Source organism: Arachis hypogaea, chromosome 19, assembly GCF_003086295.3.
Source record: "Arachis hypogaea cultivar Tifrunner chromosome 19, arahy.Tifrunner.gnm2.J5K5, whole genome shotgun sequence".
Lineage (NCBI taxonomy): Eukaryota > Viridiplantae > Streptophyta > Magnoliopsida > Fabales > Fabaceae > Arachis > Arachis hypogaea.
In genome coordinates this window covers 75,193,497-75,207,720 of record NC_092054.1, presented here as the reverse complement: position 1 = coordinate 75,207,720, position 14,224 = coordinate 75,193,497, and the positions used below count along the sequence as shown (strand labels likewise).

At 38.4% G+C, this 14,224-nt stretch overlaps 1 non-coding gene across 1 annotated transcript; it reads right to left on the bottom strand.

The window, feature by feature from the left end:
- Positions 1-4,586: 4,586 nt before the first annotated feature.
- Positions 4,587-4,694, bottom strand: LOC112780307 (small nucleolar RNA R71). The gene has a single exon (XR_003191153.1). It is a non-coding gene; the product is annotated as a small nucleolar RNA R71 (small nucleolar RNA).
- Positions 4,695-14,224: the final 9,530 nt, after the last annotated feature.

The window sequence follows — 14,224 nt, the reverse complement described above, 5'->3', positions numbered from 1 at the left end:
GTAATCACTTATCAATTATCAGCAGCAAGAGATAGTAAGCAAAATTAACAATCCAATACTTATAATAGAAAACAAAAATTGAACAGAGAGTAAACCAACTAAACAACTAACTAACTAAAACAAATGGGTATAAATGGTGTTTTGTAGTGTTGAATGAGGGGTAGAAAAAGAGAAGAGGAGAGAAGAAGGGAAGAAATGGAAAGAAGAGAAGAAAAGATGTGTAGTGAAGTAAGGGCGTCCATGCGTACGCGTGCATGATGCGTACGCGCGGGAATGGTGAAATGGAAACGACGCATACGCGTGTGTCACACGTGCGCATCGATGGGTTATTTAGAGAGAGACACGTACGCGTCCTATACGCGTACGCGTGAGTTCTCTTGTGCGAAAGGCACAAAACGCGCACAGTGCAGGCGCAACTCTCGGGAAAATGGATTGGAAAACAAAAATTTTCATCCACGCATACGCGTGGTTGACGCGTGCGTGTGGGTTCTCAAAAATACTTGGGTCACGCGTACGCGTGAAGCACGCGTACGCGTGGATTATGCTCTGCTTTTCAAAGTTTTTCCATGTTCTTGCACCAAACCAAGCATTCCAAACCTAAAAAAAATTACCAAAACATCATAAGACCTTATTTAACCTACTAGACTCCCAATTAAACTCAACTAACTAAACAAAACATGAAATTAAACCTAAATTACCAATATTTACAAGAGAAAATAAAAAGAGTTTACCATGTGGGGGTGTCTCCCACCTAGCACTTTTATTTATTGACCTTAAGTTGGACTAATGGGGAGCTCCTTGATGAGCGGATAATTTATACACTTTTTGGCACTGTTTTTACATAGTTTTCAGTATGAATTGATTAGTTTTTAATATAATTTTATTAGTTTTTAAATAAAAATTACATTTCTGGATTTTACTATGAGTTTGTGTGTTTTTCTGTGATTTCAGGTATTTTCTGGCTGAAATTGAGGGACTTGAGCAAAAATCAGATTCAGAGGTTGAGGAAGGACTGCAGATGCTGTTGGATTCTGACCTCCCTGCACTCAAAGTGGATTTTCTGGAGCTATAGAACTCTAAATGGAGCGCTCTCAATTGCGTTGGAAGGAGACATCCAGGGCTTTCCAGCAATATATAATAGTCCATACTTTGGCCGAGTTTAGACGACGCAAACTGGCGTTCAACGCCAGTTCCATATTGCATTCTGGAGTTAAACGCCAGAAACAGGTTGCAAAGTGGAGTTAAACGCCAGAAACAGGTTACAAACTGGCGTTCAACTCCAAGAGAAGCCTCTACACGTGTAAAGCTCAATGCTCAGCCCAAGCACACATCAAGTGGGCCCCAGAAGTGAATTTCTGCATCATTTACTCATTCCTATAACCTTAGTAACTAGTTTAGCATAAATAGAACTTTTTACTATTGTAATGGAGTTCCTTTTTTCCTAATTTTCGAATTCATATGCCATTTAGGGAGGCTGGCCTCTCGGCCATGCCTGGACCTTGCTCTTATGTATTTTCAACGGTAGAGTTACTACACACCATAGATTAAGGTGTGGAGCTCTGCTGTTCCTCATGAATTAATGCAAAGTACTATTGTTTTTCTATTTAATTCAAGCTTATTCCTATTCTAAGATATCCATTCGCACCCAAGAACATGATGAATGTGATGATTATGTGACGCTCATCACCATTCTCACCTATGAACGCGTGCCTGACAACCACTTCCGTTCTACATGAAGATGAGATAGAATGAGTATCTCTTAGGTATCTAATACAGGGGACCGAGTCTGAGATATTAGAATCTTCGTGGTATAAGTTAGAACCCATGGATGGCCATTCCCGAGATCCAGAAAGTCTAAAACTTGTCTGTGGTATTCCGTGTAGGATCTGAGAAGGGATGGCTGTGACGAGCTTCAAAATCGCGAGTGCTGGGCGTAGTGACAGACGCAAAAGGATAGTAAATCCTATTCTGGTATGATCTAGAACCGACAGATGATTAGCCATGCAGTGACATCGTATTGGACCATTTTCACAGAGAAGATGGGATGTAGCCATTGACAATGGTCATGCCCTACATACAGCTTGCCATGGAAGGGTGTAGGAATGATTGGATGAAGACAGCAGGAAAGCGGAGGTTCAGGAGGAACGAAAGCACCTCTATACGCTTATCTGAAATTCTCACCAATGAATTACATAAGTATCTCTATCCTAGTTTATATTTTATTTATATTTTTATTATCAATTCACCATAACCATTTGAATCTGCCTGACTGAGATTTACAAGGTGACCATAGCTTGCTTCAAGCTGACAATCTCCGTGGGATCGACCCTTACTCACGTAAGGTATTACTTGGACGACCCAGTGCACTTGCTGGTTAGTTGTGTAAAGTTGTGACAAAGTGTGATTCACGTTTGAGAGCACCAAGCCTTTGGTGCCGTTGTTGATGATCGCAATTTCGCTACCATGTTTTTGGCGCCGTTGCCGGGGATTGTTCGAGTTTGGACAACTGACGGTTCATCTTGTTGCTCAGATTAGGTAATTTTATTTTAATTTTAAGCTTTTTATTTTTTATTTTCAAAAAATACAAAAAAATTTTCTTCTTTTTTGTTCTTCCCAAAATAATTTTCGAAAAAATAAAAAAAATTTAATAAAATCATAAAAACCAAAAAAATTTCTTGATATTTCTTGTTTGAGTCTAGTGTCAAATTGTAAGTTTGGTGTCAATTGCATGCCTTTAATTTTTCTTTAAAATTTTCGAAGAACACATGCATTGAGTTTCTTTCTTGTTCTTCATGATCTTCAAGTTGTTCTTGACAAGTCTTCTTGTTTGATCTTCATATTTTCTTGTTTTGTGTCTTTTCCTGTTTTTCATATGCATTCTTGAATTATTAGTGTCTAGAGAATAAAAATTTTTAAGTTTGGTGTCTTGCATATTTTTCTTTTCTTAAAAATTTTAAAAAATGTGTTCTTGATATTCATCTTGACATTCAAAGTGTTCTTGGTGTTCATCTTGAAATTCAAAGTGTTCTTGCATGTTTCCTTTGTTTTGATCCAAAATTTTTATGTTTTGAGTCTTTTTATTGTTTTTCTCTTTCTTCATCAAAAATTCAAAAATCAAAAAAATATCTTTCCCTTATTTCACCCATAAATTTTCGAAAATTTGAGTTGACTTTTTCAAAACTTTTTAAAATTTAATTGTTTCTTATGAGTCAAATCAAATTTTCAATTTAAAAATTCTATCTTTTTCAAATCTTTTTCAAAAATCAAATCTTTTTCATTTTTCTTTCATATTTTCGAAAAATTCAAAATTGATTTTCAAAATCTTTTTCTTCTTTACATTTCATATTTTCAAAATTAATGCTAACAATTAATGTGAATGATTCAAAAACTTTAAGTTTGTTACTTACCTAATAAAAAAGGTTCAATCTCTAAATTTTAAAATCATATCTTTTTGTTTCTTGTTAGTCAAGTAATCAACTTTAATTTTCAAAATCAAATCTTTTTAAATTTCTTTTTCAAATCTTTTTCAAAATAAGTTTCAATCACATCTTTTTCAAAATCAATTTCAAAATCTTTTCTAACTTCTTATCTTTTCAAAATTTGATTTCAATTCTTTTTCAATTAACCACTTAACTTTTTGTTTAATTCTTATCTTTTTCAAAACTACCTAACTAACTCTCCCTCTCTAATTTTCGAAAATCCCTTCCCTCTTTTTCAAAATTCCTTTTTAATTAACTAGTTGTTTTAAATGTTAATTTGATTTAATTTTATTTTCCTTTCTTAATTTTTGAATTTTAATTTTTAATTTTAAATTAAAAACAAAAATATTTTTCTTTTATTTTCAATTAATTTTCGAAATTCTCTCCCCCTTATCTCTTTCTAATTATTTTATTTATTTACTAACACTTCTCTTCATCTCAAAATTCGAACCCTCTTTTCCTCTTGGTGTTCGAATTTCTCTTCTCCTATTCCTTTCTTATTCTACTCACATAAAGGAATCTCTATACTGTGACATAGAGGATTCCATATTTTCTTTTCTGTTTTCTTCTTTTTCATATGAGCAGGAACAAGGATAAGAACATTCTTGTTGAAGATGATCCTGAACCTGAAAGGACTCTGAAGAGGAAGCTAAGGGAAGCTAAAGCACAACTCTCTGGAGAAAATCTGACAGAAATTTTCGAAAAAGGAGTAGAGATAGCCGAAATTAATAACAATGCAAGGAAGAGGCTTGGTGACTTTACTGCACCAAATTCCAATTTACATGGAAGAAGCATCTCAATCCCTGCCATTGGAGCAAACAATTTTGAGCTGAAACCTCAATTAGTTTCTCTGATGCAACAGAACTGCAAGTTTCATGGACTTTCATCAGAAGATCCTTTTCAGTTCTTAACTGAATTCTTGCAGATCTGTGATACTGTTAAGACCAATGGGGTTGATCTTGAGGTCTACAGGCTTATGCTTTTCCCGTTTGCTATAAGAGACAGAGCTAGAATATAGTTGGACTCTCAACCTAAAGACAGCCTGAACTCTTGGGTAAGCTGGTCACGGCTTTCTTAGCCAAGTTCTTTCCTCCTCAAAAGCTTAGTAAGCTTAGAGTGGATGTTCAAACCTTCAAATAGAAAGAAGGTGAGTCCCTCTATGAAGCTTGGGAGAGATACAAGGAACTGACCAAAAAGTGTCCTTCTGACATGCTTTCAGAATAGACCATCCTAGATATACTCTATGATGGTCTCTCTGAATTATCTAAAATGTCATTGGACCATTCTGTAGGTGGATCCATTCACCTAAAGAAAACACCTGCAGAAGCTCAAGATCTCATTGACATGGTTGCAAATAACCAGTTCATGTACACTTCTGAAAGGAATCCTGTAAGTAATGGGACGCCTCAAAGGAAGGGAGTTCTTGAAATTGATGCTCTGAATGCCATATTGGCTCAGAACAAAATATTGGCTCAGCAAGTCAATATGATTTCTCAGAGTCTGAATGGATTGAAGGAATCATCCAACAGTACTATAGAGGCATCTTCTGAAGAAGAAGCTTATGATCTTGAGAACCCTGCAATAGCAGAGGTGAATTACATGGGTGAACCCTATGAAAACACCTATAATCCCTCATGGAGAAATCATCCAAATTTCTCATGGAAGGATCAACAAAAGCCTCAACAAGGCTTTAATAATGGTGGAAGAAACAGGTTTAGCAATAGCAAGCCTTTTCCTTCATCCACCCAACAATAGACAGAGAATTCTGAGCAGAATCCATCTAGCTTAGAAATATAGTCTCTGATCTATCTAAGGCCACTCTAAGTTTCATGAATGAAACAAGGTCCTCCATTAGAAATTTGGAGGCACAAGTGGGCCAGCTGAGTAAAAGGGTCACTGAAACTCCTCCTAGTACTCTCCCAAGCAATACAGAAGAAAATCCAAAGAGAGAGTGCAAGGCCATTGATTTGACCATCATGGCCGAACCTACAAGGGAGGAGAAGGACGTGAATCCTAGTGAGGAAGACCTCCTGGGACGCTCAGTGACCAATAAGGAGTCCCTTTGAGGAACCAAAGGAATCTGAGGCTCATCTAGAGACCATAGAGATTCTATTAAACCTTCTTCTGCCCTTCATAAGCTCTGATGAGTATTCTTCTTCTGAAGAGAATGAAGATGTTACTGAAGAGCAGGTTACTAAGTACCTTGGTGCAATAATGAAGTTAAATGCCAAATTATTTGGTAATGAGACTTGGGAAGCTAAACCTCCTTTGCTCACCAATGAACTAAATGCATTGGATAGGCAGAAATTACCTCAAAAGAAACAGGACCCTGGTAAATTCCTAATTCACTGTAACATAGGCACCATGACCTTTGAGAAGGCTCTGTGTGACCTGGGGTCAGGAATAAACTTAATGCCACTCTCTGTAATGGAGAAACTTGGGATCTTTGAGGTGCAAGCTGCCAGAATCTCATTAGAGATGGCAGACAACTCAAGAAAATAGGCTTATGGACTAGTAGAGGACGTGTTAGTAAAGGTTGATGGCCTTTTACATCCCTGCTGATTTCATAATCCTAGACACTGAGAAGGATGAGGATGAATCCATCATCCTTGGAAGACCCTTCCTAGCCACAGCAAGAGCTATGATTGATGTGGACAGAGGAGAGTCGGTCCTTCAACTGAATGTGGACAACCTTGTGTTTAAAAGTCAAGGATCTCCTTCTGTAACCATGGAGAGGAAGCATGAAAAGCTTCTCTCACTGCTAAGTCAACCAAAGCCCCCACAGTCAAACTCTAAGTTTGGTGTTGGGAGGCCACAACAAACTCTAAGTTTGGTGTTCAACCCCATATTTAAACTCTAAGTTTGGTGTTGGGAGGTTCCAACAATGCTCTGAACATCTGTGAGGCTCCATGAGAGCTCACTGTCAAGCTATTGACATTAAAGAAGCCCTTGTTGGGAGGCAACCCAATGTTATTTAATTATATCTATTTTATTTTTATTGTTATTTTCATATTTTATTAGGTGGATGATCATGTGGAGTCACAAAAACTACTAAAAAATAAAAAACAGAATGAAAAAACAGCATTAAAAATAGCATACCCTGGAGGAGGAGCATTCTGGCGTTTAAACGCCAGAAACAAGCACCAAGCTGGCATTTAATGCCAGAAACAAGCATCTACCTGGCGTTAAAGGCTAGAAACAGGCTACATTTGGGCGTTTAACGCCAGAAACAAGCAGCAGTCTGGCGTTAAACGCCAGGATTGCACAGCAAGGGCGTTTTACACGCCTAATTGGAGCAGGGATGTTAAGTCCTTGGCCCCACTGGATCTGTGGACCCCACAGGATCCCCTCAGGATCTATGGAACCCATAGGATCCCTACCACTTCTTCTCTCCTCTTCACACCTTTTCATAACTCTCTTCCGCAAATACCCTTCACCAATCAACTCAATCACTCTTCTCCTTGGCCGAATACACCCCTCTTTCCCTCTCCTCCATTTCTCCTCTTCTTCTCCTTCTTTCTTTCTTCTTTTGCTCATGGACAAGCAAATATTTTAAGTTTGGTGTGGTAAAAAGCATTGCTTTTTGTTTTTCAAGAAAGAGGAAAGGGAAGGCAATTGCTTCCACCTCTGAGTCATGGGAGATGGAGAGATTCATCTCAAAGGTCCATCAAGACCACTTCTATGAAGTTGTGGCCAAGAAGAAAGTGATCCCTGAGGTACCTTTCAAACTCAAAAAGAATGAGTATCCGGAGATCCGACATGAGATCCGAAGAAGAGGATGGGAATTTCTCACCAACCCTATTCAACAAGTCGGGATCTTAATGGTTCAAGAGTTCTATGCAAACGCATGGATCACTAGGAACCATGATCAAAGTGTGAACCCGAATCCAAAGAATTGGCTTACAATGGTTCGGGGGAATTGCTTAGATTTCAGTCCGGAAAATGTAAGGTTGGTGTTCAACTTGCCAATAATGCAAGAGAACGCATGCCCCTACACTAGAAGGGTCAACTTTGATCAAAGGGTGGACCAAGTCCTCATAGACATATGTGTGGAAGGAGCTCAATGGAAAATTGACTCAAGAGGCAAGCCGGTTCAATTGAGAAGACTGGACCTTAAGCCTGTAACTAGAGGATGGTTGGAGTTTATTCAATGCTCAATCATTCCTACTAGCAACTGGTCTGAAGTTACTATAGACCCGGCCATCATGATCCATAGTATCATGATTGGGGAGGAAGTGAAAGTTCATGAGATTATACCTCAAGAACTCTACAAGGTGGCTGACAAGTCATCCAATTTGACAAGGTTAGCCTTTCTTCACCTCATCTGTCACCTCTGCAATTCGGCTGGGATTGACATAGAGGGAGACATCCTCATTGATGAGGACAAGCCCATCACTAAGAAAAGCATGGAGCAAACAAGAGACTGTGGATCTCAACAAGAGCATGAGGAAATTCCTCATCATGAAATCCCTGAGATGCCTCAGGGGATGCACTTTCCTTCACAGAACTATTGGGAACAAATCAACACTTCCCTAGGAGAATTAAGTTCCAACATGGGACAACTATGGATGGAGTACCAAGAGCACTCCATCATCCTCCATGAGATTAGAGAAGATCAAAGAGCTATGAGGGAGGAGCAACAAAGACAAGGAAGAGACATAGAGGAGCTCAAGAGCACCATTAGTTCTTCAAGAAGAGGAAGACATCACACTCACTAAGGTGGACCCGTTCGTTAATCTCCTTGTTCTTATTTTCCTGTTTTTCGTTTACTATGCTTTATGTTTATGTTTGTGTCTCATTACATGATCATTAGTAGTTAAGTGTCTATGCCTTAAAGTTATGAATATCCTATGAATTCATCACCTCTCTTAAAAGAAAAATGTTTTAAAAACAAAAGAATAAGAAGTACATGGTTTTGAATTCATCCTTGAAACTAGTTTAATTATTTTGATGTGGTGACAATACTTTTTGTTTTCTGAATGAATGCTTGAACAGTGCATATGTCTTTTGATATTGTGGTTTATGAATGTTAAATATGTTGGCTCTTGAAAGAATGATGAAAAAGGAGACATGTTATTTGATAATCTGAAAAATCATAAAATTGATTCTTGAAGCAAGAAAAAGCAGTGAATACAAAAGCTTGCGAAAAAAAAGAGAGAAATAAAATGAAAAAGTAAGCAGAAAAAGCCAAAAGCTCTTTAAACCAAAAGGCAAGAGAAAAAAGCCAATAGCCCTTAAAACCAAAAGGCAAGGGTAATAAAAAGGATCCAAGGCTTTGAGCATCAGTGGATAGGAGGGCCTAAAGGAATAAAATCCTGGCCTAAGCGGCTAAACCAAGCTGTCCCTAACCATGTGCTTGTGGCGTGAAGGTGTCAAGTGAAAACTTGAGACTGAGCGGTTAAAGTCAAGGTCCAAAGCAAAAACAGAGTGTGCTTAAGAACCCTGGACACCTTTAATTGGGGACTTTAGCAAAGCTAAGTCACAATCTGAAAAGGTTCACCCAGTTATGTGTCTGTGGCATTTATGTATCCGGTGGTAATACTGGAAAACAATGTGCTTGGGCCCACGGCCAAGACTCATTAAGTAACTGTGTTCAAGAATCAACATACTGAACTAGGAGAATCAATAACACTATCTGAATTCTAAGTTCCTATAGATGCCAATCATTCTATACTTCAATGGATAAAGTGAGGTGCCAAAACTATTCAAGAGGCTAAAAGCTACTAGTCCCGCTCATCTGATTGGAGCTAAGTTTCATTGATATTTTGGAATTTATAGTATATTCTCTTCTTTTTATCCTATTTGATTATCAGTTGCTTGGGGACAAGCAACAATTTAAGTTTGGTGTTGTGATGAGCGGATAATTTATACGCTTTTTGGCATTGTTTTTACATAGTTTTCAGTATGAATTGATTAGTTTTTAATATAATTTTATTAGTTTTTAAATAAAAATCACATTTCTGGACATTAGTATGAGTTTGTGTGTTTTTCTGTGATTTCAGGTATTTTCTGGGTGAAATTGAGGGACTTGAGCAAAAATCAGATTCAGAGGTTGAGGAAGGACTGCAGATGCTGTTGGATTCTGACCTCCCTACACTCAGTGGATTTTCTGGAGCTACATAACTCCAAATGGAGCGCTCTCAATTGCGTTGGAAGTTAGACATCCAGGGCTTTCCAGCAATATATAATAGTCCATACTTTGCCCGAGTTTAGATGACGCAAACTGGCGTTCAACGCCAGTTCCATGTTTCATTTTGGAGTTAAACGCCAGAAACAGGTTGCAAAGTGGAGTCAAACGCCAGAAACAGGTTACAAACTGGCATTCAACTCCAAAGAAGCCTCTACACGTGTAAAGCTCAATGCTCAGCCTAAGCACACACCAAGTGGGCCCCGAAAGTAGATTTCTGCATCATTTACTCATTCCTGTAACCCTAGTAACTAGTTTAGCATAAATAGAACTTTTTACTATTGTAATGGAGTTCCTTTTTCCCTAATTTTCGAATTTATATGCCATTTAGGGAGGCTGGCCTCTCGGCCATGCTTGGACCATGCTCTTATGTATTTTCAACGGTAGAGTTTCTACACACCATAGATTAAGGTGTGGAGCTCTGCTGTTCCTCATGAATTAATGCAAAGTACTATTGTTTTTCTATTCAATTCAAGCTTATTCCTATTCTAAGATATCCATTCGCACTCAAGAACATGATAAATGTGATGATTATGTGACGCTCATCACCATTCTCACCTATGAACGCGTGCCTGACAACCACTTCCGTTCTACATGAAGATGAGATTGAATGAGTATCTCTTAGGTATCTAATACAGGGGACCGAGTCCGAGATATTAGAATCTTCGTGGTATAAGTTAGAACCCATGGATGGCCATTCCTGAGATCCGGAAAGTCTAAAACTTGTCTGTGGTATTCCGTGTAGGATCTGGGAAGGGATGGCTGTGACGAGCTTCAAACTCACGAGTGCTGGGCATAGTGACAGACGCAAAAGGATAGTAAATCCTATTCCGGTATGTTCGAGAACCGACAGATGAATAGCCATGCAGTGACAACGCATTGGACCATTTTCACAGAGAGGATGGGATGTAGCTATTGACAACGGTGATGCCCTACATACAGTTTGCCATGGAAGGGAGTAGGATTGATTGGATGAAGACAGCCGGAAAGCAGAGGTTCAGGAGGAATGAAAGCACCTCTATACGCTTATCTGAAATTCTCACCAATGAATTACATAAGTATCTCTATCCTAGTTTATATTTTATTTATATTTTTATTATCAATTCACTATAACCATTTGAATCCCCCTAACTGAGATTTACAAGGTGACCATAGCTTGCTTCAAGCCGACAATCTCCGTGTGATCGACCCTTACTCACGTAAGGTATTACTTGCACGACCCAGTGCACTTGCTGGTTAGTTGTGCGAAGTTGTGACAAAGTGTGATTCACGTTTGAGAGCACCAAGCCTTTGGCGCCATTGTTGATGATCGCAATTTCGCATACCACTCCTCATCAAGGTGGCTTGTGCTTGAATACATCCTTGAACATCTACTAATGCTTGGACTTCCATTGTGCTTCATCATTAAAAGTTAATAACTCCATGCTTTGATGGAGTTCTTCACAACGCATGGGCTCCCAAAGTTGATCCTCCTTTTGTAACCCATGATCCCATACTTTGTTTTCACACCCATCTTCAAATTGATCATGGTAATCCTTTCCGGGTGGTAGAGAAACCAAATTCTCATGAAGGCCCCAAATGATCCTCCTAGACCCATTGAATTGAGCACTACACCAATCCATGCACCTCAATTTTGAGCTTCCAACCATAATGAGCCTAGACTTACAACGCCAACCACTAAACATCCTCCTCTTACGCTTAATTCCACAAAGCGCCCTAAGTTGGCCATTCGTTTCAAGCAAACCAAATTCAAGTGGGATAATAAAGCTAAGAGTTAGAAGTTTTACCCATTCAAATAAAGGATTAAATGACAACCTAGGTAAAGGAGTTCCCAATGCTCTTAACAAGGCGCACTCTACTCCCGTCCATCCTCTCCTAGAGGCTTCCACCACTTGACAAGGTTCTTCAAGCTTTACTTCTTGCCAAACTCCCTCTGTGAACTCAACATATCCTAAAGTTCCAACTTCTACTTCCTTTGGTTCAATCATCTCTACCTTCTCCTCTTGTAGCACTTCTCGCTTTAACTCTTCTTCTCCACATTGAAGCTCTAATTCCACTCCCTTACTAAGCTCTTTGGTTGCTTCTCCACATTCAACAATGTGAGTGTTTTGATCGCGCAAGCTTAGGCAGGATGAGACTATATTTCCAATGGCTTCTACCATGATAGCCGTCTTGGCTCTTAACTCCTCAAACTTCTTTTCATCCTCCTTATGTTGCCTTAAGATACGAGATTCAAGATATCTCAGTTCTAGCATGAGGGCTTCATTGGGAGGTGGTGGTGGAGGAGAGGGTTCATTGTTTGAGGGAAGGATGTTATAGTTGGAAGGTGGTTCATATTGGTAAAATTCTTGAGGTGGTGTGTATGGCCTTTGTGGTTCATGGGGGTATTGGTGTTGGAATGGTGGTGGCTCTAGGTATGGTTGATATGGTGGTTGGTATGGTGGATATGGGTTGGGGTCATATGGAGGTGAATGGTGGTATGAGGCTTGTGAGTATAGTGGAGGGTTATATTGAAGAGGGGGTTCATATGTATATGATGCTTGTGGTTGACAACCACAATGAGGGTCATCACATACATTAGATTGATATGCACCAAGATTTGAATTGTACCTATAAGAAGCCAGAGGAGGTTGTTGCCAAGAAGGTTGTCCATAAGCTTAGGGCTCCTCCCACCTTTGATCTCCAAATCTTTGATGCATATCTTCATTGTAGCTTCTATTCCCAACTCCTACAATATAGTTGTAACCACACTCATAGCCAACAGGATGAGAATTCATAGTGACAAGAGAAAATAAAAACAAATACCAATAAGAACAAAGAGAGCAAAATCCTACAACTAGAAAAAACTAACAAACAAGCCAAAAATCAAGCTATTCACAATATATACAATAGCCAACAACATAGCACCATTGCAATTCCCCGGCAACGGCGCCATTTTGATGAGCGAGAATTTTAGTTAATGGTATATAATTTCACAAATAAATTCTCATTGCAAGTATATTTCTAAACCAACAAACAATCCTCCCAACCAAAAATTTGGTTGTCACAAATAACAAACCCCAAATAAGAATTAACCGAAGTATTTGAACTCCGGGTCGTCTCACAAGGAATTGCAATGTAGTGGTCAATTATTGGCTATGAAGAACGAGGGGTTTGATTAATAAAAGGGCAAGGAATTAAATGACAAGAAAAGTAAATCAAAAATTAATAAAGGCAAGGTAAAGAAAGCAAGTAATAATAAAGAGAGACATTCATGGCAAAGATTGAGAATATAGGCTTTCCATCCTGGTCACTAATAACACTAATTAACAAGAATTTATCTCATTACGTCATCCCTAACAATGGAAGAAGGTATAATGTTATCTTCAGAAGAGGAAAAGTCAAACTAGATTAGCTAATCTCAATCTAAAGGTCCTAATCAACCCATTGAATATAGGTAGATTGCATTTAGTTAGAATTCATTGAATAAATGTTGATCCCTTTACTTTCTCTTGGTTTAAGCATGAGGACATGCTTGGTTTAAGTGTGGGGAGGTTGATAAACCCCATTTGTAGGGTTTATCTTGTACTGATTTTAGGGGATTTTATGACCTTTTACCCACATTTATTCAATGAAATAGCATGGTTTCATGATTGTCTCCTAATTTGTACTTAAGTGTGAAAAAATGCTTTCTAGGCCCTTAATTAGCTAAATCTAATTCACCTTTGATTCCACTAGATGCCTTGATTTGTTTGTTAAGTGATTTCAGGTTGAAAAGGCTGGGAATGGATCAATGGAATGGAGAGTAAAGCATGCAAAGTGGAGAAATCATGAAGAAATGAAGGAATCGCAAAAGCTGTCAAGCCGACCTCTTTGCACTTAATTCACCATAACTTGAGCTACAGAAGTCCAAATGATGCGGTTCTAGATGCATTAGAAAGCTAACATCCGGGGCTTCGAAATGATATAGGATTTGTCATAGTTGGACCACGCATAGAGGTGCGCACGCGCACGGTACGCGTACTCGCCGACGGTTGCACATGATTCACTTAATGCAACTCGTGGCCAGCGATTTTAGAAGCCTTGTGGGCCCAATCCAACTCATTTTTGATGCTATTTAAGCCAAGGATTGAAGGAGAATTAACATACTTTTGATCATTAGTCATAGTTTAATTCTTAGAAGTAGTTAGAGTTAGTTTTAGAGAGAGAAGCTCTCACTTCTCTCTAGAATTAGAATTAGGATTAGGTTTAGTTCTTCGATCTAGGTTTTGATTCATGCTCTCTACTTCTTCTTCTTCTCAATTCTTTGTTTTTGTATTTATGATTCCTCTATTCTTTTGTTGTAATTTCCTTTATGTTGTTTCTATGCTTTATTGTAGATATACTCTTGTTCCTTCTATTTTCTTCCAATTCAATTTGAGGTAATTCATAATAATTGTGTTTCTTTTGATTGTTGTTATTAATTCCTTGCAATAAGTAGTTGTTAGATTTCATTGTTGTTATCAATTTACTTTGCTTTCCTTTTATGCCTTCCAATTATTTGATGAAATGCTTGGTTGGATTTTAGTATAGATTTTGT